Source organism: Strongylocentrotus purpuratus, unplaced genomic scaffold, assembly GCF_000002235.5.
Source record: "Strongylocentrotus purpuratus isolate Spur 01 unplaced genomic scaffold, Spur_5.0 spur5_contig_854, whole genome shotgun sequence".
In the NCBI taxonomy this organism is placed as follows: Eukaryota; Metazoa; Echinodermata; class Echinoidea; order Camarodonta; family Strongylocentrotidae; genus Strongylocentrotus; species Strongylocentrotus purpuratus.
The window spans coordinates 840,544-857,179 of NW_022145562.1; the positions used below are offsets into that span (position 1 = coordinate 840,544).

Below are 16,636 nucleotides of genomic sequence, written 5' to 3' on the forward strand. Positions count from 1 at the left end.
GCGTAAAAGATCTAATTAAACATTCAGACCATTGTTTTTATGTTTAAAATCACCAATCCAAACGTTGAACTTGGGTTACTGTTGTTAAGAAAATATATTGTGAAAGTGGGATGGGTTGCATGTGGTAAGGATGTGTTGCATGTTAACAATTGCAACAGAAAGTTCTCGCTCTTCTATGGGGCGACTTACTTCAGACACTGTCATCTGGCGTGGCCTCCGAGCTTTAGACAGCAAGGTCCTTGTCTACCATATCATTGTGAGCTTCTCATTCTACCCTTCATTTGCATGAAATACATTACATGTACAGGCACCTGTTTGTATAGAGACATAAAATAAATTCACTTTTACGGCATGTTCATGAAAGCAATGTGAAGTACTAATTATAAAGTGAACAGCAGGGTAGGATTCTTGCAGAATTTCTAGAACTCGCAGTAAGGGTGTAATAAATATAAACTTTGAACAATACTGGTATGTAGAAAGGGATTTAGGGTAGCCCGAAATTGGGTCTGGCAATGTTTAATACATTTAGGGTTGACATTATGTTTAGCAATGGATCCAGGATTAAAGTTAAGAATTCATTTTGTGTTACAACATAACCAGTACATAAATGCCAATAGAGCACGTTGTAAAAATCGCTGAATTCTTTTAATTGGTAATACAGTGCTACATGTTTCACAAACTGCAGGCCAGTGTGTTTTTAATTTATAAAATCTATTTTAAATGATACTGTGTTACATACTTTTTTCTCTTCCACTCTACATCATGTTTCTGCTTTCACAATACAGAGGAAGATTTTAAAACTACCATTGATGAGTAAAAGATACATGCAGCTCCACCAGCACCTGGAAAATCAAGTTGTACAACACCTTCTCCTGAGACAATTGCTTCACATAATTTTTCTACACTATTAAACTTCATCCCTAGGCCTAACCCTAAACCTAAACCACCTTAATCACAATTCCAACCCTCAGTCTAACCCTACACCTTTGACAAAATAAAGCCTAGAGTAGTCGTTGCAGGAGCAAATGTTGAGTTACTAAAAATGCCATGACAGACTCATATGCTATGAATTTATCTCTGTTTCTTTCCCTGATTTGTTAAAAAAACATTGTAATATGCATTATGAATTACCAGTCCATTGTGCTTCGCTCATATATTGCCAGGCACAAGAGGCCATCGCTTAGAGGTAAGGGGCAGAACATCAAGACTGGAAGTGGAACCTCAAGGCACCCCATGATCTCTCAACAGCAAGCCCTTCCTCTCCATCTCTGGAACAGAATTATAAAAATATTCAATAAATATTAACCAAATATGTAAGAATACACAAAAATTGCATTATTTTTTTCTTCTTCAATTGTCTTCAATGTTTACTTTCTTTTTCAGCAAAATATGAAGGTCAATTATTTTCTTTTTGCTTGTCATTCTGTTTCGTGTATAGGACTCCCCCCCCCCTCCCCCCCCCCCATCCCTTTTTCAAGGCCTTCAAATGTTAATTATAAAAAAATATATATATTGGAAGTTAAAATACACTATAAATAAACACTACAGCAACTTGTTAGTAGACATCTTGTTGCACACATACCATGTAGCCACCCCTGAATCGATACTTCTCATACCAGCCCTTTGCATACCCCTCTAACTTGGCCTTATTTAATGCCCTCACCCATTTAAAAATTTCCTTTTACTTGACTAACTAAACAGGTGAAGTTTTAAAAAGTCCAAGTTAAAAAAAAAAAAAAAAAAAAATTACCTTTTCTTGTTGTGGTCCGTTTTCTCCAGGACATTCTTGTTTCAGGCACATACTCAAAGAAGCAAGCATATGGTAATACACTCTGTATATTTCCTGTAAAAGAGAGGGGGAAAATTTATTCTTAAAATAGCTAGGTTCACATTCAGACTCAGTGACTGAAAACAACAGTCACTGCTACAATGTTTGCAGTCTAAAGACTGAGAGTAGAGACAGAGTCTTGACGTAAACTAAGGGACATAGAGTCAAGACTGCGCCAAAAAAAGATCAATACTCTAGAGTAAATTTAGAAACCACTAGCATGACTAGGCACTAGACTACACTACACTGCAGAGTGCAGTATACTTCTTCTCCTTCTTGAAGATAATCTGCCTCCTATCCTTCAATACCGGTACTGAAGATTCTTGCAGATGCCGTATATTCATGTATATACATATATATTCGGCCTGAGTGGGGTGTGCAGGTAGACCACTACATCAGGTTTTCCCCCTATTCTTATACGAATAGTGCCGTGGGTTCTTAACGTGCAAGGGTAGTGATTATCCTGTACACGGGGTCTCCTTTTAACATCCTATCCAAGACGGATTGTTTTCCATGTAACATAGCCTGCGTCTATGAAACAACAAGGGGAGGGGCACGTTAACACACAACGCTTGCTTCAGTCATCCGCCTGGGTGCGATTCGAACCCAAGATCTTTGGGCCGACAGGCAGACGCTTTACCGACTGAGCCAATTTGCCTCCTAGTCCTCCTACTGTCTACCGACTAGACTCTAGATTATTTACATTTCTATTTTAATTCTAACTTAACTAAAGTCTAGTGAAATCTTTACTCCAGGGAGCTCCGTCACCGAAGCCCTTCGGAGGCCGTAGGCGGAGTTCTCTGAAGCATGTACATGTATAGCATGGAGTTAGTGAAATCTAAACACTGTTTGGGGGTTTGCAGTTTATTGCAGGAGTTGTTGTTTTGGCTGCTTACAGCTTAGCCTGCCCTTGAAATAAAAATGGAATTTTCAATTCTAAATTTATTAAATCCGACAGCCAAGTCCGGATAACAGCAACGGATGACAGTAGATCTACTACTACAGTATACCACTCCAGCAAAGTATAGACTGATATAGACCGAAAGCTTCAGTCTCTGATATCGACGGTTGTTCTGCTGAAATTGCATCTGGCTCATCTGACCGCCTCTATACATAGACTGAAGTACGTCCTATGGTGACTGAGTGGAACAAATGGTTTGGTTCGGCAGGACCGCGATGAATGAGATATGCAACAAGATTTTTACTCTTTACATCCTCATATATTCACTTTGGCTGTAAAATTACATTTGACTATATTAACAAATAAAAAATAACAAAGAAATATCTACTTTGACTTACGATAGCTTGCTCATTTAGATCCTACATTAACAAGTCAACGCAAAGCGTAGCATCCCCTCGCAGGGTACAAATGGCCTATATACATGTACATCAGAACAAGTTAACTCCATTGGACTATACTATTATATTACTAGGCAAGGAAGTTAACCACATTTTCACATATATGACCTTTCACCTTTCACCTACATACTCGGAAATTAAACTTAGCCTGTATTTTGATATCATGTACCTTCATATCAAATTTCATTAAAATCCGTCAAACATTACCGAAGTTATTGATCGGAATCCAAAATTGTTACGGATGCACGCACGGACGCACGTACGGAAGGGCGGACGGCAGTGTTTCTATATCCCCTCCGACTTCGTTGCTAGGGGATAATGATTAATCCGAGAAAGTCTTGTAATCAACATGATTCGTTGTCAGCCACCTGGTTTTTAGATGATGAATATTCATTTTTTCTAGACTAGTAGCCTAGGTCATCAATTGTCACTAGATCTAGACTAAGTAAAGTACACATTTTGAGTGAAATCAGCTGAGTTTTGTACAGTGCTGTGTGAAATGTTGAGAATCAATAGCACAGCTTTTAATACACAGCCAGGACGCAGGAGGCGAGTTTGCTCAGTTAGTAAAGCGTCTGCCTGTCGAAGCAAACATGGAGATATAGATCTAGGTCACGTCTACTAGAATAGCGCTTAATACAAATGTCTCTCAGCGCCTTTACTTTAGGCCTAAGCGCTTTACAACAAGTATATAGACCCTAAATATTATTAGATCTACTATCCTTCTTCTTCAAGATAATCTGCCTCCGGCCTCCTTCAATACTGAAGATTCTTCAAGATGCCTGCCCTAGAATCTATACCATTGCCATAGAACCTATACTTTAGTAGGTCTAGGCCTGATTGGTGTGTGCATGTGGACCATTACACTAGGGTCTAGATTTCACTACTTACTAGACCTCTAGCTATAATTTATAGCTACGAATAGTGCAAGGAAATGGTTCTTTGCAAGGGTGGTGACTCTCCTGTACACGGGGCCTCCATTTAACGTCGTATCCTGTTTTCCACTTGACATAACCTGCGCCTATGAACAAGGGAAGGGGAACGTTAACACACTTCAGTCATCCGCCTGGGTTCGGGTCGAACCCGGGATCTCCCTTCTTAGATCTAGACAAGACCTATATAAAAATTAAATATTATTTATTATTATTATGCAGCTAGACTATGTGTGTTCAGTAGACAGTAGGCCGTAGGGTCTGTTGCGAAAATGCCCGGGAGTTCTAGGGCGGGCACTACATGCAGCTTCCGCTCTCAGGTCGCGCCTGAAATTGGGCAATTTAATTAGATCCGTCCAACTTAGGCCTACTCATGCACTCGCCCCGGCACACGAGCTCTAACTCTCAGGATCAATCTTTGTTTAACCTCCGGAAAGTATTCAAATATCAAAAAACACATAAATATCACCTTATGAATACGAAATTACGGAATAAATATGACATGTACTTACAGGATTTCTACAGAAAACCGTGTCCAGCACCGAAGTTGCCTAGCTATACTGTTGTCACAGATAAGGTCGTTGTTTTAGTGGTGCGTTTTAGTTGGATATAGGCGCGCGCGCTAGAGCGAGCGCGACAGTGCAATTAGACTCGTTCGCGAACTATCAATACATATTATTGACTATATAAACTTGTTATTTGTTTTATGAAACGGATTTTTACTTCTATCGCAGATTGAATTCTTAATTAGATGTGTTATAAATAACAAATTTGTTATATTTATTCGATTCTGAGTTCAATGCTGCGGATATATTCGAGTCTCTTAAGACTTCTGGTGCATTTGAGTCTTGAACAAGACTATTCAGTCGCTACCCTTGGTAGGCTGTTCTTAAAGAAAAGATCCGCAATTGTCAATGACTGCTAATTTGTGTCGATCACGTTGTCATTTAAGTTGTAGGCAGTTTTGTTTGTTAAAGTTCTGTTTCAAAGGGAAACAATTATCTTCATAAGCCAATTAAGTCGAATTCAGAAGAATGTTAGATGGTGCAGAGGTACAGCTCAATTAGACTATACTGTGAAACTAAGGTCAGTATATAGAGAAACACTGATAATGAATATATGATGATGACGATAATAATAATAATAGTAATAATAATGATAATAATAACAACAATAAAAACTTACAATAATGATAATAAACCATATGTTTGAGGCTTGGAGCTTTTATGTCACTGAGTCAATTCAGTTCGCACCATTTGACAGTTTTGGTTAAATTATGCTCTCGCCAGATCAGACATTGAATATATATTTTTCAAATTAAAACTTTGTATGTATTTAAAAACAAAATTGAATAGCGGAACTACAATTCATCGCCCCAGATTTAATACCGCTTGAACACTCATGCTGAGGATCAATTTACAAGAAACATAATAGCATATATACCTCAAAGTTAATTGTGCTGAAAATAAAGTTTATTGAGGGGGTGCATTAAAAGAAAACATATGGAGATAATGAATAATAACATATGCAAGGTAAACAAAAAAGCCCAAATCTATACCATATAGATGAATACCAAGGTTTGATTGTTCTAAAACGACTGCAGGATTAAATAAATTCCTATTATGCGAATGATTTATTTAACATGAAATGGGTATACATAAACATTGTTAATATCGTGATATCCAATAATCATACAACTTAAATAGTTTCATATTATACACACTAAGCAGTGGCAAACCCTACACACACAACAGCTCTTACATCTATTTGTCACATATTGCAGCTATAATCTTCTATAGATTTCTTGTGTTAGAATATTCACCACATAATGTGTATAATTGTGTTAGTTTTACACTAAGTATTATGGAAAGACATAAGAACGTATTAGGTTCAACTTTGCATATGAACTGCATAATAAATAAATGGCAGGGGGAAAAAAATCTGAATTCGTCTAATTGCTACGCAAATTCTACCTTTAATTAAACGTAATTAAACGGCGTGATACACCCTTTCCTGCATGTAAAATACACGACGTGTAAATCGATTTCCACACAATCTGTCACGAATGGGATCCATCCTGAATGGAAAAATGTGTATGTACGAAGGTTTACAGTTCGAGATGGTGTTATTGTCCTGTTTAGGTACTTTGTTCAACTTTTTGTCTTGCGCTTTAAATTGATGATTCAAACTTTGTAGAGTGATAGTTCATGCCATTACATATTTTTAGAATCAATTTTTGAAACACGGTTACATTAAAAACATATTTTAAAAATTAATTAACCTAATCTATTTTGAAGAGCGCCCTCGCTTTTATCCTCGTATCGACGTACCTAATAATATTGCACTTTACTTTTATGTCAGCTTTTTTTCTGGTCAATATAGAGGTTTCTTTCAGCTAGATTCCTTTCGTGTGCATTCAACCTTCTTTCAAATTGGTCTTACAACTGATTGGATTCAAATGTTTGTCCCTAAACGGAAAATGTGCTTAAATAGCGCATTGTTCTTAATATGTGTGCCATGTTTTGTCAATGGAGGCTTCTAATTGTAGCCACTGCCCCCTTTTAAATATAAGACGGATTATCTACAAACTATATTAAAACCGTGTAACAATTTAGGAAATTTATCAAGGAGAATTACAAAAAATGATTATAGATTATTGAAAATAAAATTTAGCCATGCCCATACATTCAGTAGAATTGCCTTAGTAAGATATATTGAATGTCTTAAATCATAGATGTAATTTTAATTTTAACGGGGCATTGCAGGAAAATGTGAAAAATAGTATTTGACAAAATATTGTGCATCAGTTTATAAAATGTACATTGTATGAGTGATGAGGGGCAGCATTGTAATGAAAAGCTTGACAATTTTGGCCCTAGAATATAGTTTTTTGATTTTGTTGTTACATAAGAGGGTTTTCATGACATGCAGTGAAATCACAGGGTTATATCAATGCCCTTCTAGTTCCCAATTTGCGACATAGAGTAGAGAACACCGATGTGTTTTGAACAGCTATCATGTTTCTGTGGAGATCCAGAATATAATCTAGCTCTGAGCAGATGTTTTACTTTTCTCGGAATCTCACAGCCCTTAGTCCAAATATTTTTACTTTACTTTAGCGGCGTCCTACCGGTTTCTCGTAATATGATGGACCAGGACTCCCCTCTCCAAATCTCAACAACCCATTTCACATCAAGTCTCTCTTAATCACACCAAGGCACAGCTGGCAGCCATTATACTTAAAGTATGTGGCGTCTACACTCAGGGGCGGATCCAGCCGGCGAAAAGAGGGGGGGGGGGGGGGGCAAATCTTGAGAAAACAATTTAGCGCCGACTAAGCCGGCCGGTGAAAAATGAAAAAACGCGGGGGGGGGGGGGGGGGGGGCTGGGTGTAGAAGCACATTTTTTTTGGGGGGTACAGTTTTAGAGGAAAAATTTAGCGCCGACTCAGCCGGCTGTGAATAAGCGGGGGGGGGGGGGGGGGGGGAAAGAGCACATATATATTTTTTTAATATATTGGGCCCACTTCGTGAGAAAATATTTAGCAGCGATTCATCCAGTCGGTGAATACGCAGGGGGGGGGGGTAATATTTTGTTTTGGTGTGGGCGAAATTTTTTAAAATTTTTTGGGCGCCGCTTTTGTTTTTGTTTAAAAAAAGGTTAAATTTACGTTATTATCCTATTTTTTTAAACATTTTTTTTAGACTACAGGGTGGGGGGGGGGGGGGAGCAGGGCCGGAAAAATCGCCACGTGGATCCGCGTCTGTCTACACTGACTTAATGGCACAAACGAACAATTCAAAGACATGAAATTGCAAAAGAATAAATCTCATCCAGTTTGAAGTACATGTAGTACAATACTGATAAAATCGTTTATTAAAGATATAATTCTTCTGTCAATATTGTTAGAAGAAACACATTCTTGGTAATAATATAACGTCGGGTATTTAGGGTAGCTGAACAACAACAAATGTAAAAACACATAGATGTTTATACAGGCAAATAAAGTACAAATTGCATTCAGAGAAAGGATCCATCACCAAAGAAAAAAACAAATTATAATAGAACCTACAAATGTACTCGTTATTACACATCTCATGATTGCAATTAATATAAAGATGTCAATACAAGTTGATACTATGAAAGAGAGAAAAGACTAATGCACATGCCTCTCAAAAAAGACATACAAAAGACATAACCTCGCACTCATCAGAGCGAAACTGGAGAACATAGAGCCAAAATAACTACACTACTTTAAGATCCTTTCCTATCCAATCCAACAAGTCTGAAAATTTGAGACAAAAGGCATCATTATGTAATTGCTGAACTAACCCAATTACACATTCCTCTATCGATTGATTTGCTTGAGAGGAATACCTATAGGGGGGGGGGGGGGGGGGAGGGGTATCTGAAATGATATGTGACATCCCATCAAGGAGTGAAAAGAAAAGTAAAGGAATGCAACATGATCGACCCCTCCCACATATGCTCCAACTTGAGATTCCAGTTATCTGTCTAAACAATTAATTCAATTAATAAGAGCAGCAGCCCCCCCCCCATGACATCAGTGCCCTCTCAGTAACTCAACCCATGCTAAACTATTAACACTACCGATTAATTATCAAAAACCAAGATCATGACAAGATATCAGTTGAAAAGTCTTAAACTGCCTATAACAGGAATATCAATTATTTAAGTTAAACTTACACTGTACATGCACTATGTATTTTCTGAGAAGACTGTAGGTATTTGTTTAACCTTTTCCCTCATAAAAGATAGAGAGATTATATAAAACTTGCACACCAGAGAATTCGAAAATTTACCAGCAATTACCCTTAGCTTAATTACCTAATGTGATGGGTGTATTTTTGCTACCAAAGAATACATGCCAAAATAAAATCAATATGATTTTAAAGAATTGTATACATTTGAATGTGGGCAATTCAACTAAAATTGACCATGAGCCGAACTCATGAAAATTGGCAATGACTTCAAAAATATATATTTCCTGTAATGACAAATTTAGTACCAAACACAGGAAAAAAGGTATACAAATAGGAAAAAAATCACCCCGTTCTTTTCTTTGAGTAGAATAATAATATTGAAAATTGTTTACGCATGGCTTAATTGGGTTAACATCTAGCAAGAACTTTAGTACCCAAAAAATGCTCCAAAAAGAAATTGTATAGCAATTGTAAATAGTATAACCTTATATTTAAACAATTATGTTCAGAGTATAAGCTTTTGTTGATACCTAAATAAGACTTATTACTTATTGAGCTCTAAAACTCATACAGTTTTGAATTAAACCGACAATGGGTAATGAAAGAAATGAAATCCCATCGCAAACACAAATAAAAGCAGTCACAAAAAGTCAACACCACCCTCTCCTCAGAAAATACATGCCTATAATTGTGATTTCAAAATTCTGTAATAACCGATACATTGGTTAATTGGTGTGAAAAACCTAAATACAAGCTAAACATAATGAATAAAAAGATTGATTAAAAAGATACTTCATTCTGAGATGACTCTTTTGTAATTAATCAAAATTGTAATAATAATCATAATGCATGTAAGTACTTTAATTGCTGATTTAGAGAGAAGGAGAAAAAGTACATGAGAGGGGAGGATAAAATAATGAAGAATGGAAAAGAGAAGAATGAAAAACAATAATATGGTAAGCAAAAATAAATAAATACAAACATGACAAAGATAATTAAAATCACAGTTGGTTGTTAAGGAGTTGTACGATATAGGGAATAATTGAAGTGCGGTGTCTCTCAGTTCTACAATAGGGTATAGTTATGTGTAGAGAGTTTCATAGTTCATGGCAAGAGGTTTGGCGACGAGTTGGCGATAGAACATAATTCGATCTCGTGATGACTTAAACAGTTTGAGAGAAAAGGATTCAAGAAGGGCAAGACGGCAAGAAGTTAGACTCTGGAGAGAAACGAGTGGTTTCATACCACTGTTCTTATCCAAGGATAATACAGCAGACACGTTTCTGCACTTTCTTCAGACTGCAAGATAACTGTTCGGGAAATTGATGTGGACCAAACTGGAGAAGCGTATTCTAGCGAAGATCGGATATATGTCGAGAAGATGTCTGCTAGATCTTCACATGATACTCTGAGATGTCGTAAATGTATAGTCGCTTGCCGGCACTTGATATCATATCAAACACTTGGAAATTCCATTTGAGATCTGACTGTAACTCCCAGAATTGTCGGAGTGGTGCAGTTTTGGATGGCCTTGTGGTCTAGGTGCAGCATTTGAAGGGCTGGTTAGATACACTTGAGGAAAACTTACTTGGATTTGGTTTTGAACTGCTCACGTGAGTAAAATTCCTTGTCCATTACTAGCTAGTACTTCTGTACTTGTCATGTCTAGTATAGTTACACAGAGTCCAGTTTCTCTCCAACTATTCAGTTACATACTGTGCAATGCAGTGAATGCTCCTGATGGTAAAATGTATCTAAATCACTGACTGTTCTTGCCCCTTTTAATTCTCCCGCAAGATGTCTGAAATGACCATGGTTATTTCAAAATCGCATGTCTTTTCAACTGGAGTTCACCATTCTTTGGGATGTGCTGTTTTGTTTTGGGGAAACCAGGTGAATATTGCTCCACTGATAACTTTGGTCGAGCCATTTGATGCAGTGTTGAAGTTGTTCCTTTGCTAGTAGCTCTATCAAATAAAAGAAACAAAAGAGAAAAGAAAAAATTCATTAAATTTTGATAAAAAGTGAAGGAATAATGTAATAACGGATGCTGAGCTTGAGCAAAGCTGCAAAGGAGATAAAAAAAGGGACACCAATCAGACTACTGTAAGATAATTTTTCATTTCAACACTTCGACACAAATTTCCTTACGTGCTTGAGGCTCTATTTTGTTTCCTTTGCAGGACTTTATCTGTTTCAAAGTATTGCAGACTGCTGGCCTCAACTTATCTTCACATTACTGATTTTTTTTAAAATAAATAGTGTATAATATAGGCTTAAACACTATCATTTTAATCTTGAATAAATACCCTTTTTACTTTGTACAGATTAATGTGGCACATTTAAACATTAATATGAATATCATAAGTAGGTGTTTCTTCTAAATGATCCAACAGATGCAATACTAATTGGTAAAGATCGAAAATTACATATCTTGAAAACAGTCCAACATGAAGAAAACTGCACGTTCTCGCAAAACAGTTTATGTTATGCCTCAACAATAACGTTTGCTGTAAAAAGTGTGTGACTATTTCAACACTCTATGCTAGTGGGAGGCGGGTCCGCCAAAACATATATCTTGAGATCAAAGTATCATTAGATTAAATTTTCATTCCTGGATTTTGTACAGTTTGGGGTTTCAGAGATTAAAAAATAAAAAATAAAATCCCTCCATTGTGTAAATTCTATAACGTTATCTGTATTAAACAATGTGAGAGTTTTTTCTATTGGAATAAAGAGAAATCCTTATGTGACCTTTGACCTACTTACCCCAAAATATAATCAGATTGTCTTCCTAAAGTGATACATACATGTACTATTAGCAGGTTTGAAGTTCATACCTCAAATGATTACTAAGATATCGCAATTACAAGGCTTAAAACGCATTCATTAAAAAAAAAGTGGCAACAACCAAAGGAAATTGGAAATGCCCTTTAGGCTCCCTGCACCAAAAGCAGGCATGGTGTTAGGACTTGTATGTGACAGAAGTAATTGTGAGGCAAAAGAAGCTGTGAAGGTGGAAGGATAGCGAGGATATCGTACATGATCAAGAATGTCAAATGCAATCAGATCTATAAACGAAACTTAAAACAGAATTGGGTGTACAGAATCATGCTACTTGTATGACATCAAAGTATGCCCCCCCCCCCCCCATGCCCCATGCTAAAACAAAATTCACTCAAATGTGAAGATGCAAGGAAATTTATAAAATTGACTTAATCTCTGGGAAAATCACAAATGATGGGAACACTGGATGTAGCATTAGGTGTATAGGATCATGCTACTTGTATAGCATCAACGTATGACCCCCGCCCATGATGATTATACGACTGAGAGTGCGTCAACCATGATCACTGCTGTTAATGAGACAGCCCCACACCCATTGCTGCTTCGATGTACTTACCCCAATATGTAATTTCTTTCATAGCAGGTAATTAGCAGGCAAGTGGTTGTGTCTAAGGGTTGAATAACAGCTTCAATTGAGGCAAAGTGTCCCCAGTGCTGTCAGCTGCACCATAATCAGGCACGGTGTTTAATAGGACTTGTTACAGAGGTAATTGTGAGGCAAAAGAAGCTGCGAAGGTGGATGGATAGCAAGGATCTCCTACATCTTCAAGCATGTTTGGTTTCTGTTCATAATAGATGCAATATTAACATGAAATTACACTAATTTTATGACAGCTAGCATTTAAATCAATGTGAAGATGTAATCAAATTTATAAACGTAACTTAAAACAGAATAGGGTGTACAGAATCATGCTACTTGTATGACATCAAAGTATGACCACCCCCCCCCCCCATGCCCCATGCTAAAAGAAAATTCACTCAAATGTGAAGATGCAAGGAAATTTATAAAATTGACTTAATCTCTGGGACAATCACAAATGATGGGAACACTGGATGTAGCATTAGGTGTATAGGATCATGCTACTTGTATAGCATCAACGTATGACCCCCGCCCATGATGATTATACGACTGAGAGTACGTCAACCATGATCACTGCTGTTAGTGAGACAGCCCCACATCCATTGCTGCTTCGATGTACTTACCACAATATGTAATTTCTTTCATAGCAGGTAATTAACAGGCAAGTGGTTGTGTCTAAGGGTTGAATAACAGCTTCAATTGAGGCAAAGTGTCCCCAGTGCTGTCAGCTGCACCATAATCAGGTAGGGCTTGTGACAGAGGTAATTGTGAGGCAAAAGAAGCTGCGAAGGTGGATGGATAGCGAGGATCTTCTACATCTTCAAGCATGTTAGGTTTTCTGTTTGTATTAAAAAGATGCAATATGAAAATAAAATTAAAAAATTGCTCAAACGGCATTCGATCACTCCAATTTGAAGATGCAAGCAAATTTATAAAATTGACTTAAATTATGTTTGGAAAAATCACAAATGATAGGAACCACTGGATGCTGAATTGGGTGTATAGGACCACCCTACTTGTATGGTGCAAAGTATAACCCCCCCCCCCTTATGGCTTATATTCATGACTGAGAGGTCAACCTTGATCACTGCTGTCAGTGTAAGGGTTGAATAACAGCTTCAATTGAGGCTTAGGGGGGGGGGGGGGCTAAGTTTTCAGAGGGGGGGGGGGGGGGGTAAAATGTCCTTTTGCGGTAATTGTCAGGGGTGATTGTCCGGGGGGGGGGGGGGTAATAGTCTATAGAACCCTATAACAACACGTACTACACCGATGCAGAATTAGGTGCATAGGATCATTACCCCCCCCCCCCCCCCCCCTCCCTCCACTATAAATAGCTTTCCCTGAATTGTTCAAGTCAGTGCTTATTGTGTACTACTGTATATGCCCTTTGCTTGTTCATATTGTTAGATTACAACAGTAATTACCAAAACAATAACATTTTTTTCTTCAAAAATAGAGTTGGGCCAGTGTATGATCCTAAGAAACAATTTTACCCAAAAAAATTACATTGATAACTCATTTCAATGAAAACATATAAAATCTGATTGATTAAAATATAATGAAATTATAACATAAAGAACAATTAATATACTCCATCTACAAAATATTCAGTGAAAAATCCTGGTTATTATGTGTTAATGGCCAATAACATGCTGTCTGCTCCATAATGCATCAGGGCAATTCCACGGTAACGGAAGGACACTCAGACAAGATTTTTGAACTTCAGGTTCATACTAAAAGAAATGTTTTATTAGTATGTATTAAACTATGGGGAACAAAATGTGTTTCAGTCAAGTGGAAAGCTTCATCAACTTCACAAAGTTTGGATAAACACTAATTAACTGGAAAAACCATGTCCATTTTTATGTCCTTCCGTTACCGAGATAATTAATATGCACATTCTTAAACTACTTAACTATAATTACAATTTTTTTGGGGAGAATTAAAGGCACTTATATAGGTATTATATCTGTACTGTTTCACATCTTATACTAATAAAACAGTTCTTTTAGTATGAACCTGAAGTTCAAAAATCTTGTCTGAGTGTCCTTCGGTTACCGTGGAATTGCCCATCATCATTCCATTTTGCCATTTAATGGTCCCAAATACAAAAATAGATAGTTTTTTTTTTTTTCTTCAAATCTTGTGATGTGTATTTCTAACAATGAGTTATTCCTATTCTCTATCTTTATGAAAAAGAAAAATAATAATTGCAAATTACAATTATGGATGTGGCTCTTTTACTTGTCCTTGCATGGCCCTAGCTTGACTTCCTGCAGGGTACTTTGTGCCAAGTTATTTCTCTAAGAGTGGAATTGATGTGAGGAATATTGCCATTTTCAGTAGGGGCACTGGTCTGAGAATGAAGATTGTCCGCATAAACAAGAATATCCTGGTAAACGCGGACAAGTCTCGACCTAAAAAAATAAGGATAGTCTGCAATTTTCACAGACGTTTTTTCTTCTTCGTTGCTCTGCGGGTACAGGGTTCCTGATCCGCGTGCTGGCAATTAATGCGAAAAAACGGATTCCGCGTAATAAAATACCCCCAGTTCACCGTCTACTTTCTATGGGTTGTCCGTCTTCCCTAGGATTTATTGTTCATAAAAGTGAAAGTCTCTGCGTACAGTAAGTGTAAAATGCATTATGGAGCATCATCGCGGAATTCGTTTTTCGCATCACCAACGCGCGGATCAGGAATCCGGATCCTTCACAAAAATGTGGATGATCCTTATTTTTCTGGATGCGAATGGTTTGCGTTTACGAGGGTATTGTCGTTTATGAGGACGATGCTTATTCACGTACCAGCACCCCTACTGATTTTGTGAATAAACCATTGTTGTTGTTTTTTATCGTGTAGGCCTATATAATCTACAGACATGTGCAAGCATTGCGCACAATGAACCGTTAGGCTATACTGTGCAGAGTCCTTGAATGAGTGGTGGAATATTTCACAAGCATGTCAAGAATTTGTAGACAATATGGTCATCTTGACTATAAAATAATTATTTAAAATGAAATACCTACATAGTACATTGGCTATATAGCGCCAAACATGCCAAATGAGGAGAGTGAGCAGCACAAATAGCCGCAGTATTATCAAGGTTTGCCCAAAATTTCATTGAATTTTCTGTTGATCTAGACAGAGTCTATCATAAAGTCTATCGATGCGCAAACGCTAGTCAAACAAAGTGCAATGGAATAAAATCAAGCTTTCAAGGGGCATTTTTTGCAGTTTTTCAACGCGATTTTGAGCTGTGACTGTGAGTGTGAATCAGATGAAATTAAATAAGAGAACTGATTTTTTAAGGTTATTTAAACTGCAGTATGATTTTGAAGCATCATAATGATTTAGATCTATATTCAATATTCAATTGAACAATAATTTACATTTTCTCCTATTTATAATTTAGTAGGCCTAGACACCTAGATCTAGATCTAGGCTACCGGTATTTGTTTTGTAGACCTAGAATTACATGCATGTGTGGGAAATCCAATGAGTTTTATGACGTCGATACCGGTTAATTAATGGCTAGACCTTATGCATTGAAATTATAGGAGTGTGAAGTGGAATTTGGTATGCTCAAGTTGGATGAATTTTGATTGTACAACACTTTTTCGTAGAAAAATTGCCAACACACACACAAATAACGATAGAATCACACACAGAAAAGTTTATATTTGGGACTAGGCCTAGATCTAGACCTAGATCTAGATAGGTCTCATGAAATACAAAGGCAAATGGTTTTCAAACAATATTAGTCCTTATAATTAGACTCTATCGATTATTCCTCTGACTAAGATGAATATCTAGATCTATATATTTAAAACTTACGGTATACATTGTAGATATTTTTGGAGTGAAGACAAGGAACCACCAGCAGGGCAAGGCTAGCTGCGCCGACCAGCTGAAACTGTATCTGAACTAGCCGCAGGTATGCGAGCTCTGCGGGTCTAGCGGGGACGCCGGCGGTCGACGCCAGTCCTGGGCGTACTGCAGAGAGCTAGCCTTGCCGGGCCGGTCGCGCTAGCTAGCCCTGCCAGCTAGGCCGGATCCATGGGGAGCGTCGGGGTTTTAATGCCCCCTTTTCCTTCCAAAAAAAGCCAAGCATTTTCAAATAAATGTTCAGTTTACGCATTCAGAAATGCCTCAGAATGTACCATAAAGCATCTTATAGTTCAATTTTTTCCGGGGCCCTTTGGCCCCGGACCCCACGCCGATTTAACACTTCATGCCCCTCCTTTAAAAAAAAACTCTTGGATCCGCCGCTACATTTACAGCGGGTCGAGCATGATGTATTTCGCATATAGGCTGCACTCGTACTCCCTGATAATACGCACGCGTATTCCGCACAAGCATTCCCAGC

General features: G+C 37.6%; 2 long non-coding RNA genes across 2 annotated transcripts; both read right to left on the reverse strand.

The window, feature by feature from the left end:
- Positions 1–210: 210 nt before the first annotated feature.
- On the reverse strand, positions 211–4,709 carry LOC105445180. Its single transcript, XR_004066100.1, has 4 exons — positions 4,632–4,709; positions 1,751–1,843; positions 1,132–1,268; positions 211–311 (listed from the first exon to the last, which is right to left on the reverse strand). It is a non-coding gene; the product is annotated as an uncharacterized LOC105445180 (long non-coding RNA).
- Positions 4,710–7,931: 3,222 nt separating this feature from the next.
- Positions 7,932–16,200, reverse strand: LOC115928601. Its single transcript, XR_004066101.1, has 4 exons — positions 16,105–16,200; positions 12,894–13,108; positions 12,247–12,472; positions 7,932–10,810 (listed from the first exon to the last, which is right to left on the reverse strand). It is a non-coding gene; the product is annotated as an uncharacterized LOC115928601 (long non-coding RNA).
- Positions 16,201–16,636: the final 436 nt, after the last annotated feature.